Source organism: Megalobrama amblycephala, linkage group LG2 (genome assembly GCF_018812025.1).
Source record: "Megalobrama amblycephala isolate DHTTF-2021 linkage group LG2, ASM1881202v1, whole genome shotgun sequence".
Taxonomy (NCBI): Eukaryota; Metazoa; Chordata; class Actinopteri; order Cypriniformes; family Xenocyprididae; genus Megalobrama; species Megalobrama amblycephala.
The window spans coordinates 36275782-36282747 of record NC_063045.1 but is presented as its reverse complement, the minus strand read 5'-3'; the positions used below and the strand labels follow the sequence as shown (position 1 = coordinate 36282747).

Sequence of the window (6966 nt, the reverse complement as noted above, 5' to 3'; positions counted from 1 at the left end):
CTGTTTCTATAGGGGACATTCATTTATTTATTCAGTCAGTCAATCGTTATAAATGAATAAATATAGCTTAAAAAAATGTACACAATGTATTTAACATCAATACCAATCATCATTTTGGAGATATTCCACATTATTTGACTTCAAAGGCTTATAAACACCTCATTTCAAATAAGTAGAAAAAACTAATGGTCTGTTTCTATAGGGGACATTCATTTATTTATTCAGTCAGTCAATCGTTATAAATGAATAAATATAGCTTAAAAAAATGTACACAATGTATTTAACATCAATACCCCCCCCCCCACCCCCACCAACACAATATAATTTGATAATGTAAATGGGATACACAATGTATTTAACATCAATATTCCCCCCCCACCCCCCACCCACCCAAAAAATAAAATAAAAATAGCATTAATAAATAAAACAAAAAAAAATATGTTTACTGCTTACAAGTTTAAGAGCACAAAATGCAGTCCCAATTGTTGACCCTGGCCTGTTTCAGTTTTTTTTAGTCATGCCCAGGCACTTTTCGTGGTACCATCTCTCGCAGCTGTCACACTGGATCTAAAAGAATTTTGAAATGTTTGAACTGCTACATACACACATCCATGGTTTAAATTGCTACTGCTTTTCACTTTCCAATTCTACATTTACAAGTGAACCAAAAAAACTCACCCACTTTGTCACAGGTTGTGCACTTCCACTTGGCTCTTTCAGTGAGCACATAGAGCAGTTATTGGTCTCATCAAACACTAAAGTATAAGAAATAAACACACTAGTAACACAAAAATGTACTCTTCAATTTACATTACCTTTTAAATTAATCCACTTTACAAAATCAACAATACACACAGCAAAGTCTGCATTATCATTTATGTCATCCTGTACTGAACAACAACCACAATATCTTCAGGTAATTACTAAATGCAACTTTTAAACAAAGTTTTAAATTAGTATAGTACCTGCAATGACAACAATGTGTAAAACTAAAATAAAATGTGTGTAACTTGTGTCAAGACATTCATTTTACACCTTTAACTTTTGTGAAACCCTTTATGTCACAGTATATATATGTGTTGCTGTTTATGTGTCATTGCGAGCAATACTTCCATGCCTTCAGGCCTCTACATACTTATCTGGAATATGTTGTTGTTCTTGGCCAGGCTTGTTTACTTGCCAATGTATGTATTAATGTATTATACCATGTATTAATAATTATTGATATTCCTTATGCGTCTTCGGAATATGTCATCGTTGCATTGTATTTCATCAATCTAATCTAAATACCTTTGCGACATCAAAATTGTGAAGATATAGACTTTTCGCTGATGGGCTTGTTTGTGGAGGCCTGCCAAAGTTCCACGTTTCATCATTATCCAGTAAGTTGTGGTCACTCTGTGATATACAATGAGCGATCTGCTCCAAACTTCACGTTTGTTAATAGTCCTGGCCTGAAGGAAATCTTCATGGCAATATTCAGTTAGTCAAAGCGCCACCTCTTGGCAAAAGTGTGAAACTTTGAAATTAATTTACTCACTTACATGCATGTCACCCACTGTTTTTCAAAGGCCAGCAGGTGGCAGTTAGGCCGGGTGCGAGGGCCCTTTCATTGCTGCCTGCAGCTTTAAATTGTATTTTCTGAGCTCTTTTAAACTGGGATACTCCTCTGACAACCCTACATTTTATGGTAGCTTTAATGTAATAGGCTGTGAGTGTTAAAAGACAACTCTTTCTTCGATTCACTGTGAAATTCTTTTTATAACCATCTATTTTCCTCTGAAGCTGCATTACATATTGTTTTATTCAAAGTACAACTTCACTAAAGTTTCATTTAATTAAATATTTTTATACAACCTTTTTTAATTTATACTTGACTTCTGCATTGTGTATGTAATCCTGACATTTTAATTGTATCCCTCCACACAACATACAAACCATTGCTTTACAGACCTGATTCTTGCAGTATCTGCAGAGCCATCAATTTTCGTTCTTGTGCCATTTCCTTTTTTGAGGTTCCAAAATGAAAATTTGGGACAGCTGGAAATGCCCTCATTATTGCCCTTGCCATCTAAACAAACAATAATGTTAAAAGATTATGTGGACTGCGTCAGACTCCAGCATAGGGCAGCATTTTATAATACCCAAAAAACTATAATACCCAAATTATTTTGTATTTTCGTACTGTCAAGTTGTGTAAAATGTTGAAACAAAACATTAACATATTTTAATAAAGAAAACATAGATAGGAATTACAGAACTTCACTAACCAAGATGACAATGACCCCACAGCTACTGCTATCCTGTTGGACTGGATGTGTCAGAACACCTGCTTTCCATTTTATGCCCACCCAGTCCGTTTTTCCATGGCATGTTTTCCTCATCTGTAGGTACTCACTGCGTGAAAGGAAATGTAAAAGGAAATGTGATGCATAACTGTTACAGCTGGTGTATGCAGAAGAGATTAAGCGTACATAGGAAATCCACAATGATGGATTTTAATGACAAAGGAGATAAAGGAGATAAACTATACAGACACAGCAACACACAACTTAACATAAACAGAGAACAGACAGGGAGTGAAGGGAGTGAGTCCATTATAAAGGGAGTGCAGATGATCAGGAGCAGGTGCAGGTAATCCGTGGTGATGGGGAGAATACGAGGGAAGTGAGTGCAGGTGTGGAGAAAAGGAGGATCATGGGTAATGGAGTCCAGGAGACGAGGGAACTGTGACAATAACAGTAATATGTATTAAGTAGTGAAAGATTACAGAAAGCTTTTCTTTCCAAGAATAATATATTCTAAACGTATAACTCTTTTTATAAGAGTGAAATGTGTAAATACAAGTAAGTAATTCTCGTGAACTCTTAATTTCATTTCTAAGTCCATAACAAAACAAATGATTTGCATCTCCTTTCCCAATACAACAGTCACAAGCTCTCTGCTATGACCTACATGGAATGGAATGTAAATAAATGCACTACTTTAATGTAATACAGTCTTTACAATATTGTAATATCTCAATAAATTTTACCATCAAGCTTACTGGTAGTAAATACTTTTGATACAGGAAAATTATATAATATACTGTAACAGACACGCCAGGCTCCAGCACCCTCCAATCACAGCGAGCACCTTCCCCTGAGTATTAATCACCGTCACCTGCAGCTCATTATCACGCTCATCATCACCACTACTTAAGACACTCACACTCAGTCACATTGTCTGGTCTTGTTCGCATCAAGAGAAACTTACCTCTATGCTTACCTCAAAGACTCCTGTTGATACCTACCTGTCTCCTGTCTCCTGTGTCTCTGTGTTCCCTCCTGTATTCCAAGTCTGTGTGTGAGTGTCTTCAAGTCAGCTTCCACTCCAGTGACCTTCCTGCAAAACAAAGGACAGTATAAAACTCCATTCATTCTACCATCTTAACTTCCTTTGCCATTTACTCACCTGTGATCCATATCAACTCTGTTGGTTTAATAAACCAACTTTACTTTTACCTGCTGTCTCCGTCTGCTGAAACTGTAACATATACTGAATTTCTTTAACTATTTGCCTGGCTATTGGGTTAATATTTGGTGTAACCCTTTTAGTGAATGGGAATCATTGAATTTTGAGTTTTCATCATCTCTTCAGTGCTGCAAAACTCCTTGCAAATAGTGATAGAATGTGGCTTGTAGATTTAATGAGTCATGAAATGATAACCTGAATTTTTGTCCAGCATAATTGGAATCAGCTTCTTCTGTGCAGCTTTTAGAAGGATCTACCAGGTACACTGTGTGGTTGACAGCATTGATGTACTGAAAAAGAGGGGGTAAATGCAACTAATATTCTGTACATCTTTTAATAATTCACCAGACACTGCAATTAATGAAAGGTATTCTGATATTCACCAGAAGCTTCCAATGGACCTTGCTGATGTTCACAAATGAAAGAATCGCCTGGTAATCGTCAAAGTTGACCTAATAAAGAAGTTAAATAACTAACTTTGCATTAACCATCATTTATACATTTACCTTTATAAAGCAATATAGAAAGCTGGCCAATTAGCTGTAAACTGTTATGTAGTACTGCAACTGTTTTTTTTTTTTTTTTTTATTAATTTTTGTTTGTAAGGCATACAATAATTCTCCCAGCTAAATATACACAAAATTGCACATCCACACTCTAGTCCATGCAACCACTGATTACCTTTGGCAAACTGTGCCGGACAAGCTGCGAGCTTTCCCCATACAGAATCGCCCATGCTGTGTAGTGATTGAGAATGTATATGGAGTTCCCCATCTCCAACTGGTTGACAGCAAGATGAAACCGGCATTCAATTATCTAAATGAGAAATGTAGGGGAAATGTTATTTCTTTTAAGTTGCATTATAAATTTACAATACAATGTTAAGAAGGCATCAAACAAATAATTATTCCAATTAATTATTAATCACAACATTAATGTGGGTCAGAGAGATAATAAACATTTTTCATCTGCATATGGTAATTTTCTACTTGTTACATAGTCAATCTCAGATACGTTAATGCGGTAATAATTCAGAATTTGTTTATTGTCATCATTCATTGAGAGTTCTTAATGAGGCTAATCTCATTTTGTAATTACTGATTACTAGTTAAGGAAATATCTTTGTCCAAAATTGACCTTCTACAGATTAGTTAATCTTTTTTCCCATATTACCAAATGGTGATAGCTGCAGAGTAAAAATAGAAGTACAGACTTAAAACTGTAAACTACAGCTTGTATAACTACATTTTTAAGATAATGAAATGCACACTATACCTCGCCATATAACCATCGGTGTGGTTGAAGTGAACGGAGCTCTTTGTGATGGACATTAATCATTTGTCCTATGTGTTGTGTGGGGATCACAGACACCACAACCTCTGTGGCTTTTTTTTTTCCACAAGGAGGTGAGCTGCATGCCATAAATTTCAATCAAATATGACACATTGTTAAACATCAAGTTGAATGTGTTTCAGTTTGTTTTTGTTTTAACATATATATGCATTTGAAAAGTGTTAAATTTCATAAATATAATATAAATAAATTAATACCTTTTTGCCTTTAGTGTCAGCAAATTGGATCACTTCATCAACTGTTTCTGTCCGTGATGTAGCACATGCTTCCACTGCAGTCTAAACAAGGCATATGATACACACAAACCTAGACATATTAAGGTCTTCTCCTCAGAATACAGTTTTTAAAATCTGCTTTCATTTCATCTCTGTAAAAACTCAGCATTATCACACTATAAAAAAAACTTCAAATTCTTGTAATAGAAATAGTTAAATTAAAGGAAATCTTGGTTTTACAATGTACTACAGCACTGACCAAATGTTCTCCTTCCAGACTTTTCTCTGTGGTTATTGTTGGTAGTTCATCCGTTGGGATGATCAAATTTATTTGTGTTTGTATTTTTTTCCGCACTTTACTCTATTTAAACTCTGTTTGATGTAATCTTTTGCGTATAAACACCAATAACACTTTGAACAATCTTGCTTATAGGCTGTGTAACGTTTTTAAAGGTATGGAAAAGTAATTAATTATGGTATGCAATTATATATGCATATGCAGTCCAATAATGTTATGTCATGTAAAATAATCTCATTTATGAATTTGTACCTCTTCACTTTTATTTTCATCAGACTGGGCGTCTGTATGAGCATTGTCTTCCATCAAGGAGGTGTCACATTCTTCCACTGCAGTCTAAACAAGTCATACAACACACATTTTAATAATGTCTTTCTTTCTTTCTTTCTTTCTTTCTGTAGTTAACATAAAAAGTGTATGTGTACACATTTTGATACAGTATATACATTAAGAACTTTTGTATTTCATTACAAATTAATGCAACTACTCACTCAGAACACATAAAAGGTGCTCATTTGTTGCTGCCTACTGTAGTAAATTTGTAAAACGGACAAATGGTAACTGCTAGTATTGGAACTAATCATTTGGATGAACACCTTCAAAGCACTAGGTTTACTGGGATGAATCAAACTTTTACAGCTAAAAAGGCTTGGATAGTTTACTGTACATACCAAGTTTTGCCTGCAGACATTTTCCTCTTGGTTTGCTGCCTGTGGTCCAGTTTTTTTGGTCAGCACCCTGGGCTACATTAAAAATAAAAACAGTACATTATGTATTTTATAAGAATTGTTGATGTGTGGTTTTGACTGTATCTTGCTAAGTTATATAATACATTAACATCATCCTACCTTTTTGACTTTCTTGAAGGGGAAGGCCTTTAGTAGTGGCGATACATAAATGCCTTTCTTGGAACGCCTTCTGTTTCCAACGCTCAACCTCTACTCTGTGTGTCTAAATTTAAAATATGTTTGGAAACAATGTTGAAAACAGGGTTACTTAATAGCTAAAGATAGCCAAAAGGCTATTGTATGCATTATAACTCTAACTTTTTTCTTGCGGGTAGAGTCTGAAAACTCCTTCAGCAGGGAATTATGGGTTATTTGGTAAATATGCACAAAATCATCCAGCCGTGTGAGGCGGCGTCTGTGAAAGCGCACACGTTTCAGGTCCCACTGGCTCTTCTCCATAATTCCTTGTGTTTTATTGTCATTTGTGTAATTCTAAAAAAACGAACATGCTGTTCTGAAAAATGTCAAACGGGTATTAAAGAACAGATGCATTGTACAAACAAAGAAGAACAGACCTGTGTGTCCAACCGACTACATTGCTCAAATTTTTTTGACAGATTTTTGTAGACAGGACCTCTTCCATGGCGGCCTAAATCTCCTGAAAGATTTTGAATTGATTTAAATAATTTTTTATTTTAGCCCATAAAATTATTTGAGGAAATTTTTGTAATGGAAAAAAGGCTACACTATATTTTAAGTTGTGTTTGTTACACTGTAATTACAAATTTAACTTCTGAGCAATATTAAGTATCTACATGTGCTTACTATAGAGTTAGGATTAGGGTTTGGCGTGTGTCTA

General features: G+C 35.0%; 1 long non-coding RNA gene across 2 annotated transcripts; it reads right to left on the bottom strand.

The window, feature by feature from the left end:
• Positions 1-390: 390 nt before the first annotated feature.
• LOC125257122 lies at positions 391-6785 on the bottom strand. Of its 2 annotated transcripts, XR_007182250.1 has the most exons (14): positions 6683-6784; positions 6426-6599; positions 6228-6330; positions 6051-6122; positions 5632-5715; positions 5064-5144; positions 4789-4924; positions 4195-4329; positions 3897-3965; positions 3709-3803; positions 2271-3384; positions 1954-2071; positions 679-755; positions 391-567 (listed from the first exon to the last, which is right to left on the bottom strand). It is a non-coding gene; the product is annotated as an uncharacterized LOC125257122 (long non-coding RNA). The 2 variants fall into 2 exon arrangements; XR_007182247.1 differs by having other exon boundaries at positions 2271-3803; positions 6683-6785.
• Positions 6786-6966: the final 181 nt, after the last annotated feature.